The sequence below is a fragment of the Scylla paramamosain genome, chromosome 32 (assembly GCF_035594125.1).
Source record: "Scylla paramamosain isolate STU-SP2022 chromosome 32, ASM3559412v1, whole genome shotgun sequence".
NCBI lineage: Eukaryota > Metazoa > Arthropoda > Malacostraca > Decapoda > Portunidae > Scylla > Scylla paramamosain.
Window position 1 is genome coordinate 8594219 of NC_087182.1, and position 21884 is coordinate 8616102.

The following is a 21884-nucleotide window of genomic DNA, read 5'->3' on the forward strand; positions in this document are numbered from 1 at the left end:
AACACTTTAATTGTTTAACTGTAAATAATTAAAAACATATAAAAATATATGAAAATAAATAATATAAACCTTGTCCCCCATAAAACTCAAATCAACCTTTATCGGCTACTTTTCCTAAACCTGACCCTGTCTTCAATCTATTTTCCCTTAATTTTAAAGTACTCAGTAAAGGTACAAACCATATTGATCCTATTATTACAACTGAATTATAGTTATTTCTCTTTTTAATGTGTAATTTACTCTAGTTAAATTTAGTATATAACCTACTAAACCACCAAAAATCCTTACTGCTAATACTGTTATTTTCATTACTGTCCTTAAAGAAATTATCTAATATTCTGGAAACAATCTTCATCTTAATGGCGATCCTCCTAAGACAGCTCCTAATTCTAAAATTCTTACTGATATAGTTATTAAAAACTCCTCATCCGAAAGATTAGTGATACATCTCAAATTATATTCTCCTGAAAGAGAATAAAGAATTAAACGCAAAGTGTACATTACTGTCAATCCTGTTGCCATCACATATAAGAACAATGCAAAAAAAAAGCAACTTCTAAAATTATATCCTTTGAATAAAATCCTGCTATAAAAGGGAATCCGCATTGAGCTAAGTTGGCTACAGTTATGCATGATACTGTCAAAGGCATAAATTTAACTAAATTTCCAAAGGCATAAATTTAACTAAATTTCCCAAGTCGAATATCCTGATAACCACCCACTCTATGAATTACAACACCAGCACATATAAAACGTAAAGCTTTAAACAAAGCATGACTCAATAAATGAAAAAAAAAGCCAGATCCGTATAACGAAAAGATAATATTCTTAATATAACTCCTACTTGACTTAATGTTGATAAAGCAATCATTTTTTTGAGATCATACTTAAAATTTGCTCCTAGTCCCGCTATAAATACGAGTATTGTCAAACATGAAGTAATCAACAATACACTTTGAACGACAGATCCCTCTGAAGCAGCTCTAAATCGAATTATTAAATAAACCTCAGCAGTCACTAGTGTTGAAGAATGAACTAAAGCTGAGACAGGTGTTGGAGCCGCTACAGCAGCCGCCAGTCACGCAGAAAAAGGAATCTGAGCCCTTTTACTTATTGCTGAAATTATAAAAAAGTAAAATAAATAAATAATAACTAAATAAATAAATAATAATAATAATAATAATAATAGTCATCTCTCGTCTATATGATACCTATAAAACAAAAAATTTCACCCTCTTAATCTTCTCATTAATCCAGTTCTCAGTAAAATTGCTACATCACCTACACTGTTTCAAAGAAAAGTTAATATTCCTGCGTTTGCAGACTTTTCATTCTGATAATAAATTACTAAGGCATGAGACACTAATCCCAATCTATCTCAACCCAATAAAATTCTGATTAAATTAGGTCTTAATACTATAAACCTTATAGAAAGAACGAAAGCCAAAACAAGATATATAAATCGATTAAATGTCTTATCATCAGCTATGTAACTCTCTCTATAAAAATTAACTTTACCAGAAATTACAAACACAAATCTTATAAATAATACAGAAATCCAACCTAAAACCAAAGTAATTACACCTAGAAAATTCTCATTCAGTTACATCTATAATAACTCTTTCAGGTTTTGCCAATGCTAAAGTCCCACAAATAGCTGAATAAAACCACTATTCTAATTTCATGTAGAGAAATTTTCCAAATCATTCTTTTAATTATTGAAAAGATTTTTTAATTATTAATAAAGTTCTATTTATAATCATTTCATTTAAAGGAAATCAATATGAAAATAATCTCAGATACTCTCTAACTTTTCCTGAACAACATGAATATAAAGTTATAAAAAAACCATGCTGTCTCAATCTATATATGTATTAAGTGTAACTTGCACAAAAAAAAAAAAGAGAGAGATAATAGTCTAAGTCCTACAATATAAATCTTTCTTCAGCTCAAAACTGTTAAAATTAATATAATCTCTGGGTGCTACATTTAAGGAAGGTGGTCTGGCCATATTCCTTGCTCTTAGTAAAAATCATCATAGTCCTATTCTAGGTATAAATGCTAATAATCCTTTATTCATTATCAGTCTTCGTCTTCCAGTACGTTCATAAGCTATATTAGCTAAGCAAAGTAAACCAGAGGAACATAAACCATGTCCAACTATCAATATTACACTTCCAGGTAATCCCCATCAACTAAAAATTACAATCCCACATAACACTAACCTTATGTGTACAACAGAAGAATAAGCAATTGAACACTTTATGTCTACTTGTCGTATACTCATTAAACTAATATAAACTCCTCCTGCAATTCTTAAACTGACTCAAAGTCAACAAAATTCTTTATTTACTTCTTGAAACATTACAAATACTCGAATTAAACCATAACCTCCTAATTTTAGTAAAACTCCTGCTAACATTAATGAACCTGCAACAGGTGCTTCAACGTGAGCCTTTGGCAACCATAAATGGAATATAAAGATAGGTCATTTAACCAAAAATGCCAAAACAGTTCTTACATACCAAAATCTATATAAATAATCTACTCCTTCTATAGGAACCTTTAAGCTAATAGTTAATCTCCCTGTCATTAAATAATAAACAAAGACACCAATAAAGGTAAAGAAAATGCTAAAGTATAAAAAAGTATATAGATTCCTGCCTGTACACGCTCAGGTTTATACCCTCAACCTAGAATCAAAATTAATGTTGGAATTAAACAAGCCTCAACTCTAATATAAAATATTAAATAATCTACAGAAGAAAAAGTTAATATTAAATAAAATAATAACATAATATTTGTAATAATAAATCTTTCACTAAAATTCCCTATTTTTTTATTTTCTGACTAGAAATTAAAATTAATGAAAATTTAAATCCTTTATAGAATTATAATATATCTAATATAATCGAATCCCAATCTAAATCCTATACTAAAAAAAATATGATAACTTATACTAATTAAAAATCTAAAAATAAATAAATATATAAATAAATCCACCTGAACTGTCTTTCATTCATTATTACACTTTATCAATATAATTAAAGGAATTATAAATTTTAGCATTCCAATAAATAAAATCTCTTAAAAACATAATTTCCATGGCTTCGTACTACTAAAATCAATATAGTTAAACCTAAAGACCCCTCAAACGCAGCCAACGTAAAAAAAAAAAAAAATAAAGAAAAATAAATTTCCCTCCCCACTAAAGTCAACTGTGTTCTTATAAGCCAAAAAACTCCAAGCATTGTAAACTCAAGACTTAACAAAGAATTTAACATGTGGTTATTGTACGTAATGAACCCTCAAACCCCACAAAAATGATAACTATAGGAACAAAAATCATTATACCTCTAAAACTTACCATTACTTTTAATAGTTTAACTTAAGACCTTGGTCTTGTAAACCAATAATGAATTTATTTTTTTTTTTTTTAAACTTCAGAGAAAAAGAGAAGATTTCTTTATCTTTAATTCCCAAAACTAATATTTTATTTAACTATTCTTTGATATGACCTTTCTTTTTATTTCCTTCATTTTAGTTTTATCTGTATTATTTACACAGTTAATTCATCCTTTATCTATAGTTTTAACCTTGTTAATTTAAACCATCAAATTTCTCTTTCAGCCAGATTAACAACATACACTTACTGATTCTCATATATTCTCTTCATAATTTTCTTAGGAGGTATACTTGTATTATTCATTTATGTTACATCTTTAGCTTCTAATGAGTCATCCTCATTCTCATTCTCTTATTCGACCTTCCTTATTTCCACCTTTCTTCTCTTAATTTTTTTTTCCACTTACTCTTTTCTGAGATCCCTTGCTAAACGAAGCTGTAACCAACTCTCCTTTATCATCTCTCAATATAGAATCATGAAATGTTTTTATTATTAGATGAATTTGTAGTTCTAATTTGATAAATTTCATCATTTATCATCCTTTATCTACTCCTAACCTTAATTGTAGTGGTAAAAATTATTAATTTATTTAAAGGACTCTTACGACTCTCTCCTTAGTGACAACACCTCTCTGAAAATGTCACCTTTTATTTAAAATTGTCAACAACTCTCTAGCTGATATACCCTTACCTTCAAATATTTCGACTTTTTGAAACTATGGATCATTGCTAGGATTGTGTCTTGTCATCCAAATTGCTGCCGGTTTATTCTTAGCTATACATTACACTGCTCACTTTGATCCAGCATTCTCTAGAGTAGCCCATGTCTGCTGAGACGTACACTGTGGCTGACTCCTCCGAACTATACATGCCAATGGAACATCATTTTTCTTTATCTGTCTGTATATTCATATTGGACCAGGTATTTATTATGGATCCTATATAATCTTCCATGCTTGAATAGTTGGAGTAGTGATTTTGTTTATGGTTATAGCAACAGCTTTTTTTAGGTTATGTTCTCCCTTGACGGCAGATGTCATTCTGGGGAGCTACTGTTATTAATCATCTTTTTTTTTTTCAGCTATTCCCTACATTGGTACAGATTTAGAACAATAAATATGATGAGGATATTCAGTAGATAATGCCACACTAACTCGATTTTTCACCTTTCATTTCGTCCTTCCTTTCATTATTGCCGCTATAACTATTATTCATATTTTTTTTCTCCATCAATCAGGTGCTAATAACCCCCTAGACAGTTAGAAAGTACCTTTTCATCCTTATTTTACATTTAAAGACATTGTTGGATTCATTGTTATATTTACACTTTTACTTATTTTGTCCCTTCTTAATCCTTATTTGTTAGGAGATCCTGATAACTTTATTAGAGCTAATCCTCTAGTTACTCCCGCCCATATTCAACCACAATGATATTTCTTGTTCGCATGTGCACTCCGATCTATTCCAAATAAGCTTAAAGGGGTAATCGCTCTAGTTGCCTCAGTAGCAATCATTATAATTTTACCTATGTTCTTACAGGCAAAATTTTAACTCTCATTTTTTTTTCTTTTATTATCAATCCCCTCCTACTCATAAGATGACATAATTTATTAAAATGATCGTTTATTTTACTTAAAATAGACTTTTGAATGTAGCAAAAAAGAAAAAAATATTCTTAACGATTGTGTTAACATATTATTTTAATTATATTTATAAATTAAATACAAAACATAAAGATTTTACCCCAATAAAAAACAATAAATAACAGATAGAAACTGGAAAAAATCCTTTTCAAGCTAAATACATCAATTTATCGTATCGAGGCAGAGGTAAACTTCCTCGAACTCACAAAAATGAATGCCAAAAATATAGACTTTAAATACATATTTTCCTGCAAGGTCTTCTTCCCAAAAACACAATAACAAAAAGAACTCTTATAAAAAGAATTTTTTGAATATTCTGCTATAAAAATTAAAGCAAATCCCCCTCTCCTATATTCCGTGTTGAACCTCGAAACTGACCCTGATTCTCCTTCTGTAAAATCAAAAGGTGTCCGGTTAGTTTCCGCTAAACAAGAAGCAAACCAAATTAACCTCAAAGGTAACGATAAAAATATGAAGCAAATATAACATTGATACTTAACAAATAACTCTTCACAAAAGCCACTCCTGCCAAAACACAAATGATTAAAACTAAGTAAATTACAATCTCCACTAATAACACAAAACAATTACATTCAGTTGTTTTACTATTTATAACATGTATTATATTTAACTAGATCCTAAACCCAGCACATATTATCTGGCAAAATAGTAATTCAATTGTACAAAAAATTTTAATTACTTAATCCTTTCGTACTATTTTTTTTAATTTTTTTTTTTTTTTTATTCCAGAAGATAGAAGACTCTCGCCGGTCTGAACTCAAATCATGTAAAAAAAATAAAGGTCGCACAGACCTTCTTTTATAGCTACTGCACTATAAACACATTTTAATTCAACATCAAGGTCGCAAACTTATTTTCTGATAAGAACTCTCAAAAAAAAAAGAATGAATAAATAAATAAAATAAAATAAAATAAAATAAATAAATAAATAAAATTACGCTGTTATCCCTAAAGTAACTTGATGTTCTAATCCTTAATATAAGGATCACTTACAAACTCTAATCACATATAATTGTCCAATTACAATAGCAGTTATTTTCATTTATACCCTTAGCGCCCCAACCAAATAAACCTTTTAAGTCTATTTTTATTATTTTTAATTCATCAAACTTATTAAGTTTATAAACCTTTATAGGGTCTTATCGCCCCTCTAGAAAATCTTAGCCTTTTCACTTACAAGTTAAATTCAATTTTGATAAAAGAGGCAGACTTTTCTTTGTTCAACCATTCCTACAAATTTCCAATTAACAGACTGATGATAATGCTACCTTTGCACGGTCAACACACCGCGGCTATTGAACATTTCATGTCAGTGAGCAGGCTACACCATAAACAACCTCAGAAAGACATGTTTTTTGATAAGCAGGCAAGAAATAACCTTTGCCGAGTTCCTTTTTTATTCCATTATTTTATTATAATTCATTCTCTTTATTTCGTTTTTCTCAAATCATTCTACATATTCATTCTACTAATACACTCATTATTTTTTTAAAATTTTACGTTAAATTCAATATTCTAGTACTTTATCAAAGACATAAATAAATCATTTTCTTTCTCCTAAATCTAAATTAGAACAGTTTAATTTCATAGCTACTTTTAACCCTAAAATAACATTATTATTTTTTTTTTTGTCCTATTGATTAATTTTCTAAGTGCTAAGAAGCTCGTCCCTCCTAGTCTTAAATATATAATAAACCTTTTCAACGTAACAGAAACGCTATACTAACTTTAGGTGTACTTTGATTCTCCTGTCCAGGCTCACTTTCCAGTAAGCCTGCTGTGTTACGACTTGTCTCATCTTAATAATGAAAGCGACGGGCGATATGTACATGCTTTATACCTTACATCTAGCAAGCATGTTAAACCTACTTTACAATCAAATTCTCCTTCTAATTAACATTTAAATTCATTTTCCCTACTAAATAAAATTCATTGAGACCCATTTTAAGTTAAGCATTAGCTGCACCTTGGTCTAATACATTCAACATTATTGATGATTTATTCAGTAATTAATTCTATAAAAATGACCTAATAATGCTGGTATACGTACTAATGTACAAACTTAAGTAATATTCTTCGTGGTGTATCCATTCAAAAACAGGTTCCTCTGACAACACTACATCACCGACAAATTCTTCACATTTTAAGAACATAACTATTAATACTTTGCTTACAAAACTACTTTTTGGCATAATAGTGTGTCTAATCCTTGTTTAAATACAATTCCTTATTACTTCAACTTTAATTTTATGACATAATTTTCATGTAAGAAATAATCAGATTTCACTTCTTTATTTTTCAGGCCCACCTTAAAATTATATATATATATATATATATATATATATATATATATATATATATATATATATATATATATATATATATATATATATATATATATATATATATATATATATATATATATATATATATATATATATATATATATATATATATATATATATATATATATATATATATATATATATATATATATATATATTTAACAATAAACCAATATATTCTCATTCAACCTTAGAGTATAACTGCAACTGCTGCTACAATATTGATTAGGCTTTAACTCACTGCTAAATCTTAATTTTCTAAATTCTTTAATATTACATGCTGATAATTAAACTTGATAAAACTAAATCTCTTAACATCAATAATCTTATTATATTAATCTTAAACTACTAAGTATTACGTGCAAAAACTCTGATACAAATTCAATAAGTTCATGAGAACTTCAAGAAATAATTAAACTTTTAACAATTTGAAATTAATCATTAAATATATAAAATAGTAATATTTGCAATTAGCTACTTAATATTTTTTTATTATATATATATATATATATATATATATATATATATATATATATATATATATATATATATATATATATATATATATATATATATATATATATAGAAACATGCATATATAAATAAATGATTACATAAATTATATTATATATAAATACATATATAATTAACCTTCTCAACAAAAAAAATATCAGTCTTTTATATATAATTAAAGAATTATGTAAAATCTTCATCTTATATAATAAATATATAAAAAGTTAATCTATATAAAATTAAATGTTTATATATAACATCAACTATTACTTAAAGACTATAATACAATAAAAAAAAAATATATAAAATAATTGTATGTATTTAAAAAAATAAATAAAATAAAATAAATACCTGATTGATTAAAAAAAAATATATATACGAGTATATAACAAAATAATAATATTATTAACATAATGCCAAACTACAAATCTATAATAATTTTTAAAAAAACTTATCTCAAACTTAGCAGTATCCCATTTCTTTCCAAAGATGTCCCTCCTATTGTTCTCCGAAACTGTGCCTCCGTGCTTGCACCTTGCCTAGTCAAACTCTTTCAGCTCTGTCTGTCAACATCTACCTTTCCTTCTTGCTGGAACTTTGCCTACATTCAGCCTGTTCCTAAAAAAAGGGTGACCGTTCTAATCCCTCAAACCATCGTCCTATTGCTTTGATTTCCTGCCTATCTAAAGTTTTTTGCATCTATCCTCAACAGGAAGATTCTTAAACATCTATCACTTCACAACCTTCTATCTGATCGCCAGTATGGGTTCCGTCAATGAAAAAAAAAAAAATAATAAATAATAATGCATAATAAAAATTAATGATGAAAAAGCAATCTCTCTCTCTCTCTCTCTCTCTCTCTCTCTCTCTCTCTCTCTCTCTCTCTCTCTCTCTCTCTCTCTCTCTCTCTCTCTCTCTCTCTCTCTCTCTCTCCCCCTCTCTCTCTCCTTTGCTCGAGCCGCTCAGCTCACTCGGCACTAAATAAGATCAAACAAAATATTACAAAAAAATATAAACTTGACAAAAAGTGAAGGGTCTCCGCTGTGAGTGCCGCAGAGAGAGAGAGAGAGAGAGAGAGAGAGAGAGAGAGAGAGAATGAGGAAGAAAAGGAAACACGTGGGGAAAAACGGAGACAGGTGGAGAAAGGAGGTGCAGATGAGAAAGGAGGAGGAGGAGGAGGAGGAGGAGAAGGAGAAGGAAGAGAACAACAACAACAGCAACAACAACAACAACAACAACAACAACAAAAGCACCACCAGCACCACTGGCACCATCACCACCACCACCACCACCACCACCATCACCTCCACCACCACCAAGAGAAACAGCAAAAAGTCAAGTAAAGAAAGGGAGAAAGAACATGAGGTGCGAGGACTAGGTAATATATTGTCGCCGAGGGGCCTGGTACTAGCAGTGGCGGTGGTAGTGGTAGTGGTGGTGGTTGTGGTCGATGGCGCCGCTGCCTGCCTGGAGGAGCGGAGTGCAGGACAGAGCCATGTAACGTCCTGTCCACTTGGTTAAAAATAGCCATCACGTGCGGGGAAAAAAAAGGTAAGGAGCCGTAAGGAATCGAGGGGAAACTTGAGTGTGGTGTGGAGAACGTGGGTGTGACAAAGACGTGGTGCTGTTGCGGTCAAAAAGTCGAGTATATAATCTGCATTACTTGTTTCCCGTGTAGTTAGCGTTTTCTCTTTCTTTTTCTGAACGAGCGGTAAGGAATCGTGGGGAGACTTGGGTGTGGTGAGGAGTGTACGTGAGGCGTGCGCTGGTGTGACAAGGGCGTGGTGCAGTAGTAAGCAGAAAACAAAGTGAAGATGGAGGCAAAGAAAGCGCAAAGACTAACAGAAAAGAATGAGTTTTAGATGAAGAATGGAAAGGAAACAGGAAGACAAACGAATCGAGGGCAGAATATAAAAAAAAGTGCAAAAGAGAGAAGAGAGGAAGTGAAGAGAGAGAGGGGAGGGAAGAGGGAGTGGGAGAGGTGAGAGAGAGTGAGGAGAGGGAGAGGGGAGAGAGGGAGGCGTGCATGCAGGACACGAAAGAATTAATGCATGATTCTCTCTTGCTTAATGAACACCAACTGACACCAGGACACCAGGAGGAGGAGGAGGAAGAGGAGGAGGAGGAGGAGGAAGAGAAAAGGGAAGGAAACAGGAAAAAGAACAACAACAACAACAACAACAACAACAAAGGAGAAGAAAAGGAAGAAAACGGTGAAAATGACGATAGCGAAGAAGAAGAAAAAGAAGAAAATGAAGAATACGAGGAGTAAACAAACAAACAAACAAAACACACACACACACACACACACACACACACACACACACACACACACACACACACACACACACACACACACACACACACACAGAAAAACCTGACAACTAGGCACTGCAGCAGATAGGTCACCTAAGGAGGGCAGAAAGGGGTGGAAGAGGAGGTCAGGTCAGGTCACGCCTTCACACATGCAGGAGGAACAAGAGAAGAAGGAAGAGAAAGAGGAAGGGGAGGAGGAAGAGGAAGAGGATGACAATGATACAACTGGTCCTATATATATTAATGGTAACATTCCATTGACGGTTCATCTCTCAGCACAAGGAGAAGGAAGCACGAAGGGTAATACAGCAGAAGGCTCCTCCCCACCTACCATTCCATTTCAAAACACACTGTATTGGACACACCGAGGAACATGTACAGTGGACCATGGGGAAACTGACAACCAACTCTCAATACAAATGGAGGAGGAGGAGGAGGAGGAGGAGGAGGAGGAGGAGGAGGAGGAGGAGGAGGAAGAGGAAGAGGAAGAGGAGGAGGAGGAGGAGGAGGAGGAGGAGGAGGAGGAGGAGCGTTGCCATAAATTTTGACTAAGTATAGCAGTGTTATAGAACTGATGTGGCGATTCTCTCTCTCTCTCTCTCTCTCTCTCTCTCTCTCTCTCTCTCTCTCTCTCTCTCTCTCTCCTTCTCTCTCTCTCTCTCGTGTGTGTGTGTGTGTGTGTGTGTGTGTGTGTGTGTGTGTGTGTGTGTTAAGGAATATGTCATTATCTCACCTGGAATGGAAGTGACTGGCGCTCTTTCATCATTCTTACCCCATTATCACTATTATCGTTCTATCTCATCTCCTTCCTCCTCTTCCTCTTCCTCCTCCTCCTAATAATAATAATAATAGTAATAATAATTTTCCTTGTCACATTCGTCCCTTCCCTTGGTGCAGACTACGAGTCATTTCCTCTCCTCTCAACCATCAGGGCGCCGTTTGCAAAATTTACTTTCCGATGAAATTTCAAGTTATATTTCCCTACACTTTTTTTTTTTTTTTTCTATATACCTTAGCTAGGTTTTTTTGGAAGTGTGGTCTTGCTAATATGTGTTATTTCGTCGCCCTCTGTCTGTCTATCTGTCTGTTTGTGTGTCTGGCATCGTTGATCATTAGCCGCCATTGTTTAATATTTCACGTCCTTCTCTTCTCCAGCCAGTCAAGTGTTCTCGTGGAGTTGTTTTTGTAAATAATTGTTTTTACTCCGTTCCTTTGCTACCTGATTTATTGTTTCTTGTATCTATTTGCCGTCTGTTTTATATTTGCTAGTTTTTTTTATTCTCAGTTTCTTTCACCGTGTGTGTGTGTGTGTGTGCGTTTTTTTTTTTTTCTTTTTTTATGTAGGAAGGGTACTGGCCAAGGGCAACAAAAATCTAATAAAAAAAATGCCCACTGAAATGCCAGTCCCATAAAAGGGTCAAAGCAGTGGTCATAAATTGGTGGATAAATGTCTTGAAACCTCCCACTTGAAGGAATTGAAGTCATAGGAAGGTGGAAAAACAGAAGCAGGCAGGGAGTTCCAGAGTTTACCAGAGAAAGGAATGAATGATTGAGAATACTGGTTAACTCTTGCATTAGAGAGGTGGACAGATTAGGGGTAAGAGAAAGAAAAAAGTCTTGTGCAGCGAGGCCGCGGAAGGAGGCGAGGCATGCAGTTAGCAAGATCAGAAGAGCAGTTGGCATGAAAATAGCGGTAGAAGACAGCTAGATATGCAACATTGCGGCGGTGAGAGAGAGGCTGAAGACAGTCAGTTAGAGGAGAGGAGTTGATGAGACGAAAAGCTTTTGATTCCACCCTGTCTAGAAGAGCAGTATTAGTGGAACCCCCCCAGACATGTGAAGCATACTCCATGCATGGACGGATAAGGCCCTTGTACAGAGTTAGCAGCTGGGGGGGTGAGAAAAACTGGCGGAGACGTCTCAGAACACCTAACTTCATAGAAGCTGTTTTAGCTAGAGATGAGATGTGAAGTTTCCAGTTCAGATTATAAGTAAAGGACAGACCGAGGATGTTCAATGCAGAAGAGGGGGACAGTTGAGTGTCATTGAAGAAGAGGGGATAGCTGTCTGGAAAGTTGTGTCGAGTTGATAGATGGAGGAATTGAGTTTCTGAGGCATTGAACAATACCAAGTTTGCTCTGCCCCAATCAGAAATTTTAGAAAGATCAGAAGTCAGGCGTTCTAAGGCTTCCCTGCGTGATATGTTTACCTCCTGAAGGGTTGGACGTCTATGAAAAAACGTGGAAAAGTGCAGGGTGGTATCATCAGCGTAGGAGTGGATAGGACAAGAAGTTTGGTTTAGAAGATCGTTAATGAATAATAAGAAGAGAGTCGGTGACAGGACAGAACCCTGAGGAACACCACTGTTAATAGATTTAGAAGAACAGTGACAGTCTACCACAGCAGCAATAGAACGGTCAGAAAGGAAACTTGAGATGAAGTTACAGAGAGAAGGAGAGAAGCCATAGGAGGGTAGTTTGGAAATCAAAGCTTTGTGCCAGACTCTATCAAAAAAAAAAAAAAAGAGGCAAAACGCCAGAGGCACTTTCGCTTAGGGGGATCCTGAGGAGGGATTGGAGCGATAGGACAAGATAAAGATATGAGATTGTGATCGGAGGAGCCCAACGGAGAAGAAAGGGTGACAGCGTAAGCAGGATCAGAGGTCAGGAAAAGGTCAAGAATGTTGGGCGTATCTCCAAGACAGTCAGGAATACGAGTAGGGTGTTGCACCAATTGCTCTAGGTCATGGAGGATAGCTAGTTCACCAGGATGGTCAGTGAAGGGAGAGGAAAGCCAAAGCTGGTGGTGAACATTGAAGTCTCCAAGAATGGAGATCTCTGCAAAGGGAAGAGTGTCAGAATGTGCTCCACTTTGGAAGTTAAGTAGTCTAAGAATTTCTTATTGTCAAAGGAGTTAGGTGAGAGGTATACAGCACAGATAAATTTAGTATGAGAGTGACTCTGTAGTCATAGCCAGATGGTAGAAAACTCGGAAGATTCAAGAGCGTGGGCACGAGAGCAGGTTAAGTCATTGCGCACATAAACGCAGCATCCAGCTTTGGATCGAAAATGAGGATAGAGAAAGTAGGAGGGAACAGAAAAGGGGCTACTGTCAGTTGCCTCAGACACCTGAGTTTCAGTGAGGAAAAGAAGATGAGGTTTAGAAGGGGAGAGGTGGTGTTCTACAGATTGAAAATTAGATCTTAGACCACGAATGTTGCAGAAGTTAACGAAGAAAAAGTTGAGGGGTGGGGGTGTCAAGACACTTAGGGTCGTCGACAGAAAGGCAGTCCGACCTGGGGACATTTATGATCCCCTCCCCAGATGGGGAGGATAAATTAAGAAAATTAAGAATAATAATCGTATATAAACAACAAAAAAATAATAATTTGGATTAAGGATATTCGTTAAGAAAATACCATGGATAAAAAATATTACACTAAGAAATTAAAAATAAGGATACTAGATTAAGTAAATTAAGATTAAGGATATTAGATGAATAAAATATTCTGGATTAAAGATAGTAGATTAAAGAAATAGTCTGGATTAAGGATAGTAAATAAAAAATTTAGTCTGAATTAAAAACAGTACATTAATTAAATAGTCTAAATTTAGGATAGTAGATTAAGACAGTAGTCTAGATTAAGGATAATAGATTAAGAAAATAGTATGGATTAAGGATAACAGATTAAGGAAATTGAGATTAAGGATGTTAGATTAAGAAAGCATTGTGGATTAAGAATGACAGATTAAGAAAATAATCTGGATTAAGGACTGTACAGTGTTCTGAAAAAATGCTGGAAAAGAATCTGTTTCAGAGTCTATGTATGTGTGTGTGTGTGTGTGTGTGTGTGTGTGTGTGTGTGTGTGTGCTTTCTATTATACAGTCAATAATAGACAATCAACTTCATTTACAAAAATGTTGCTAGTCTTCAGATATGAGAGACATTTATCAACACACAACGGTTACTTATTTTCTTGAACTTCTTTCCTTTTTTTCTTCTTCATCTCATTTTTCTTCAACGTATTTTTTTTTCAACTTCTCTTTTTCAACTTGTTTTTGTGTCCAATCATCACAACAACGAAGTCAAGCCACGCCATATCATCACTTCCTTCATTATTTCTACTAATAGCAGTTTACAGACAGAAAGAGTTGAAGTGCTGTAGATAAACAAATAAGAGACAGAGACGGGGAGGAGGGGGCGTATGGGGGGATTACAGAGGGGTTGGGAGGAGAGGGGAGGAGAAATAAAGGCGGCAGGATAAAACAAGTGAATATCGCCTGGTGCTTGAGCGAAGATTGATGATAATTCTGTGTTATCATTTACGTGCAAAGGAGATAAGGAGGGGGGAAGGGGAGGTGGGGAGGGAAGGAGGAGCAGAGAGGATTGGGGGGTAGGGGAGTAAAGGAGACACCCATCTTCTCTGCAATGGCAGCGATAACTCCCCGCCTCGCTTTTCCTATCTACTCCCATTTCCCACTATCACCCACTCCCCTTCCCTCCCCACTAACGCCCACTCCTAACTCCCCTTCCTCTCCCCACTCACTCTCACTCCTCTTCTGTGTCCATTTCCTTTCACTCTTCTCTTTACCACTCTTACTACTCCTCTTTTCCCTCCCGACTCACCCATCCCGCCTTTTTCTTCCTCTTTATCCCCTTCTCCCTCCCCTTAACAGTTTCTCTTCTCCCCTTCTCTCCTCTCACATTCCATCCACATATCTTTTCACTTCCACCACTCCATATGCTTCCCAATCACCTACATCCACTTTCTTCCTTCCTTCCCTATCTCTTGGCTTTTTCCTGACCTTCTCTTCGCCCCATCACTCCCTTAACCTTCACAATTAATTCCTCTCTCTCTCTCTCTCTCTCTCTCTCTCTCTCTCTCTCTCTCTCTCTCTCTCTCTCTCTCTCTCTCTCTCTCTCTCTCTCTCTCTCTCTCTCTCTCTCTCTAAAAATCCGAGAACATTCACAGCCACATCTACCTCCACTACTACTACTACTACTACTACTACTACTCCTTATCACAAACAGCCACGGAAGGGACACAAAATCTGCTGTTGTTTGTTCTTCCTTTGCATTAATTTTTGCTCTCGTGTATACAGACTAGTCCTTTAAAATGTTTCGCACCATCCCTCCTCCCTCTCCCTCTCCCTTTCCCTATCCCTAACAAAACAATCTATGAAAACAATCTTTATGATAAGCCACGCAATATCATCATTTCCTTATTTTTTTTCTTCGTATAGTTAAAAGAAAAAATAGAAATAGATAAAGTGTTGTCCCCAAAAATTGGTAACCATTCAGAGACATCTTTTCCTTCCCCGTCTTTCTGTACATATTGTATATAAAGAACAAAGCTCTGAAGACTGTTACTCCCCTCATCAACACAAGCCAAAGTCGCCATCTTACACTGTGAACGCTTATCAACACTCTATGGACTCTATCAAGAGGGAAGCTTCAAGACACTCCTCCCACAATTTTTGACGATCGTTTCCGACTCTGTTTAGGGACCGGCACTTCAAGGCACCTTTTTCTTCGTAATTTTGTTGCCTTTGTCAGGTGCCCCTCCTGGAAAATGAGAGAGAGAGAGAGAGAGAGAGAGAGAGAGAGAGAGAGAGAGAGAGAGAGAGAGAGAGAGAGAGAGAGAGAGAGAGAGAGAGAGAGAGAGAGAGAGAGAGAGAGAGAGAGAGAGAGAGAGAGAGAGAGAGAGAGAGAGAGAGAGAGAGAGAGAGAGAGAGAGAGAGAGTGAGCCGTCTGCAGTTTTTCGGCCTCCCGGAGCCATCATTCTGCCCCAGTAGTCAAATTTTCGCGTGTTTTTGAGCGCGCCAAATTAACGTCTGTGTCTCAAAAATACTGCACAACAAAGAATGATTCAAGCACATCCGACACTTGTGGAAACTAGCTTACAGTATTACTCCTTTCATCAAACGTCTTCCCCCCCTCTCCAGTTCAATGACCTCCCATTAACATGCGTCTGCTCACGCCACAACAACGTTAAGTTGCACAGACAATGAAAGGAATGTTCTCTTGGGCGCGAGGTACTGCCCGCCAGGTAGGAGACACCACTTGCACCAACTCATTTGTTAAGAAAATCTTATAACTTAGATAATAATGGCTTAAAACGCACACAAGCCAAGCATACTGTGTCCTCAACTCATAATGATCCCCCTCCTGCTCTTCCTGCTTCCTCACTGATGCACGTAAGGGTCACGGCTCGAGTTCTACCCTTGGCATTGTAAGCGCGGGACTGAACTTGCTCTCCTCGGCACAGTGACACGAGAATGTGGCAGTGGAAGTCATTTTAGCTGAGCCAAAACTACACGTCAGTTACGTTGTACGAATGGGCATTGTTGGCGAGGTTTTCCACGGCTCTAAATGGCTGACAGACCGTGGTGGCGCCAAATGTTAGTGCGATATTAGTGCACAGCTGCCGATGTATGAATTGTGAGCCAAATAACACAGATAAGTGACTGATAGAATTAATATTTAGAGAATTAAATATACTAAATCAAATAAATGTATTACTTCTATGCTTTTGAAAGGAGTCTTCATTGCAGTGATTCAGCATAATTCATTGAAAAGTGCATCACTGCCGCTAATGAAAAATAATCATAATTTTATATTTTGTTTCATTCTTGTATCTGATTGGCTAAAGACCTTATCACATTCTAGAATCGAGGCCTCTGATTGGTGCGCCTGGTGGGTGCCGAAGTCTTTAGCTCCAAGCTGCTCAGCGCTCCAAGAAGGGGGCGCAAAGGTATACCATACCCTCTGACGAACAGGTTCCCAGTAAGACTGTGCAATGCCTGGATTTTCTACTGAAGATTTTGGCACAACACTCCATAATACGAGATTCAACAACAGCAAGAGGAAACAACAAGCAATGGACGCCCAAGAGACCCTCGGTGAGAAGGGGAACGGGAAGGAGAAACTGACCACGAACAAGAAGAAGAGGCAGCTGGAGAGCCTCGAAGACTGCACCAGCCACGAGAAGACGGTCACTGAAGGCTGTGCAGAGATGAAACATCGCGCGAGCCGGCGAGAACACAAAAATCAGAGGGACGGGAATGATATCAAAGGCAAGAAAACGATGAGCGTGGAGTGTTTTCATCCGATTATGAACCGCACCAAGAAGAGAAAGAGGCAGAACAAGGACGACGACGAGAAACAGAAGAAGAGGAAGAAACAGGACACGGAGGAAACGGAAAACCGGGACAAGAAAAGGAAGAGGCAGGTTAATGACGACGACGAGAAGCAGAACAAGAAGAGGCAGAGGCAGGTTACGGACGATGACGAAAAGCAGGACAAGAAGAGGAAGAGGCTAGACACGGAAGACGACGAGAAGCAGGACAAGAAGAGGAAGAGGCAGGTTAAGGACGACGACGCGAAGCAGGACAAGAAGAGGAAGAGGCAGGACGCGGAGGACGACGAGAAGCAGGCAAAGAAAAGCAGGGGGGAGGGCAGGAGAGAACGAAAGAAGGGGGGGAAGATGGAGTGCTGTCAATGCGTTAAGCACGGCATCAAGAGATGGAAGATGAGAGGGTGGTACAAAGACGACGTGGTGAGGCTGATGGTGGATGCCAAGAGAGTCAGCAAGGAGAGGAACGTGAGCAGGTGGTGCCGTCTTAATATTGGGAAAGAAAACCTGGTGTCCGCGACCGTGCACGGCCACGCGTGCCTTGTCCAGTTTGACAGCGGCTCCTCATGCAGCCTCATGAGGCTAACACTGGCCCGGAGGCTGGGAATCGTCACGGGAAAGCAAGAGACGGTAAAGAAATACTTGTTTACCTGGGCTGGCATGCTGGAGTTGGACGTGATCGAGCTGGACGAGGTGGTGGTGATGCTGCGTCGCTACGTGGCGGTCAACACGCGCATGACGGTCATTGTACGCGGGGATGTGAGGAAGCACTCCTTGGACCTAATAGTTATGTCCATGAGCCGCCTGCAGGAGGCCGAGGTGCGGCAGGAGTTCCATCCCGACGACAGCAGCATCCTGTTCCTGCGTCACCCAAAACGTCTGCGGCGGAGACAACCTTCGGACACACAACGCAAAACGTTCATGTTTGCCGCATGAGCGTTAGTCATCGAGGAGCCGCTGACGGTAATGGTGAACACTGGTAACGCGTCAACATTCTCTATCACTAAGACTGGTCAGGACAAGATGCTGTGCAGGACAGGCAAATCGACTGTGCTGCCGAAACGAGTCCTGCTGCACTTTGGCAGCGGCACAGACACTCTGCGAAAGATGGACACGATATACATGCGCCACTGGTTTGATTTCGTGTTTGGACGAACGCTGCTGTGTAAATTACAAGCAGCGATAGATTATGATGATTTGTCCATGACCTTGACGCTCAACGGAAAACGATACCGCTTCGACATCCTCACTCACGTCCTCCGTCTGTGTACGCCCAGAGGTGCCGCGTCCTCTCAGCCTCCGCCTTGATTTTATTGACAGACTGATTTTTTTGTTTTGTTTCGATTTGTTATCCATCAGGGAGGTCAGCAGAGGCAAGAAATAGATGAATAAAAATCCCGCTCAAAGAAGATCCCAAAACGAAAATAGGAGCAGTGAATAGAGTAGAAAAAATAGTCTGGATTAAGGATATAAAACTGTGTTCTTCATTAAGGATATTAGACTAAGAAAATGAAGATTATGGACAGTAAATCAGGGTTATTAAGATAAAGGACAGTAGATTAAGAAAATAGTCTAAATTAAGGATACTAGTTAAGAAAATAGTCTGCATAAGAAAATATTACACTAAGAAATGAAGATTAAGGATAACAAAATAAGGAAAATAAAATAAAAATATCAAATTAATAAAATGGCCTGGATTAAGAATAGTAGACTAAGAAAATAGTCTGGATTGAGGATAGTAGATTAAAAAAGTCTGAATCAAAAATAGTCTAAATTAAGACTAATGCATTAACAAAAAAAATCTGGAATAAGGATGGTAGATTAAGGAAAGAGTCTGAATTAAGAAAAGTAGATTAAGAAAATAAACTGGATTAGAGATAATAAATCAAGAAAATAGTCTGAATTAAGGATAACAAATTAAGAAAATGGTCTGAATTAAGGAAATTAAGATCAAGGTTGATAGACTAAGAAAACAATCTGGAATAAGGATAGTAGATCAAGTAAATAATTTGTATTAAGGATAGTAAATTAAGAAAGAGGTCTAGATTAAGAATATTACATTAAGAAAATAGACTGGATGAAGGATATTACTTCAAGAAAGTAGTCTACATTAAGAAAAGTAGATGAAGAAAAGTGTCTACATTAAGGATAGTAAATAAAAAAAATAGTCTGGATTAACGACAGTAGATGAAGTAGATGATCTACTTTGTCTACCGTCTTAAGGATGGCAGATAAAGAAAATAGTACAGATTTAGGAGAGTAAATTAAGAAAATAGACTGGATTGAGGATTATACACTGATTAAGAAAATGTTGTCGTTAAGGATATTATAATTAAGGAATCTACAATTAAGGAGAGTAGATTAAGGACCATTTGAATTAAGGACACTAGATTAAGGAAATAGTCTGGATTAAGGACACTAGATTAAGGAAATAGTCTGGATTAAGGACACTAGATTAAGGAAATAGTTTGAATTAAGGACACTAGATTAAGGAAATAGTCTGGATTAATTACACTAGATTAAGGAAATAGTCTGAATTAAGGACACTATATTAAGAAAATAGTCTGGATTAAGGACACTAGATTTAGGAAATAGTCTGGATTAAGGACACTAGATTAAGGAAATAGTCTGGATTAAGGACACTAGATTAAGGAAATAGTCTGGATTAAGGACACTAGATTAAGGAAATAGTCTGGATTAAGGACACTAGATTAAGGAAATAGTCTGGATTAAGGACACTAGATTAAAGAAATAATCTGGATTAAGGACACTAAATTAAGGAAATAGTCTGGATTAAGGACACTAGATTAAGGAAATAGTCTGGATTAAGGACACTAGATTAAGGAAATAGTCTGGATTAAGGACACAAGATTACGGACACTAGATTAAGGACACTATATTAAGGAAATAGTCTGGATTAAGGACACTAGATTAAGGAAATAGTTTGCATTAAGGACACTAGATTAAGGAAATAGTCTGGATTAAGGACACTAAATTAAGGACACTATATTAAGAAAATAGTCTGGATTAAGGACACTAGATTAAGGACACTAGATTAAGGAAATAGTCTGGATTAAGGACACAAGATTAAGGACACTAGATTAAGGACACTAGATTAAGAAAATAATCTGGATTAAGGACAGAAGATTAAGTGCATAGTCTGGATTAAGGACAGAAGAATAAGGGCATAATCTGGATTAAGGACATAATTTGGATTAAGGACACTAGATTAAGGAAATAGCCTTGGATTAAGGACACTAGATTAAAGAAATAGCCTGGATTAAGGACACTACATTAAGGACACTAGATTAAGAAAATAGTCTGGATTAGGGACACTATATCAAGGAAATCATCTGGATTAAGGCCAGTAGATTGAATAAATAGTCTGGATTAAGGACACTACATTAAGGAAATTGTCTGGATTAAGGACACTAGATTAAGGAAATAGTCTGGATTAAGAACAGTAAATTAAGGACACTAGGTTAAGAAAGTAGTCTGGATTAAGGACACTAGATTAAGAAAATAGTCTGGATTAAGGAGAGTAGATTTAGGACATTAGATTAAGGAAATAGTCTGGATTAAGAACAGTAAATTAAGGACACTAGATTAAGGATATAGTCTGGATTAAGGACACTAGATTAAGAAAATAGTCTGGATTAAGGACACTAGATTAAGGATATAGTCTGGATTAAGGACACTAGATTAAGGAAATAGTCTGGATTAAGAACACTAGATTAAGGAAATAGTCTGGATTAAGAACACTAGATTAAGGGCACTAGATTAAGAAAATAGTGTGGATTAAGGACAATGAATTAAGAAAATAGTGTGGATTAAGGACAATGAATTAAGGACACTTGGATGAATGTCATTAGGTTAAGAGCAGAGGTTGCAGCAATGGTTATGTACAAAGCAGTACACAGGTACATCCATGGGACTGAAAAGTTCTGTAAGGTAACAGAGGCTGTGCTTGTATATAGATATATTTATTATATTGTAATTTGATGTATTTATACACAGATATATTTATATATTGTAATTTGATGTGTGAGTTTGAGACTTGGGTCCATATTGATGTTCGCTGTGTGCTCGCGTCCTGTTGTTAAATGTGTTTATATATATATATATATATATATATATATATATATATATATATATATATATATATATATATATATATATATATATATATATATATATATATATATATATATATATATATATATATATATATATATATATATATATATATATATATATATATATATATATGGATGCGTTACATAATGACAGAAGTCTTGATAGTGTTCTAGCGAGATATTTTGAAAAAGAATATTTCAGTGCGTGTGTGTGTGTGTGTGTGTGTGTGTGTGTGTGTGTGTGTGTGTGTGTGTGTGTGTGTGTGTGTGTGTGTGTGTGTGTGTGTGTGTGTGTGTGTGTGTGTCTGTGTGTGTTCACTTTTCCTTTTCTACTATAATATAATTAATAATAATTAGACAATCAACTTC

General features: G+C 36.1%; 1 long non-coding RNA gene across 1 annotated transcript in view; it reads right to left on the bottom strand.

The window, feature by feature from the left end:
• Positions 1-21884, bottom strand: part of LOC135088903 (uncharacterized) — a 60173-nt gene that overhangs the window by 33266 nt on the left and 5023 nt on the right. The window lies entirely within an intron of this gene.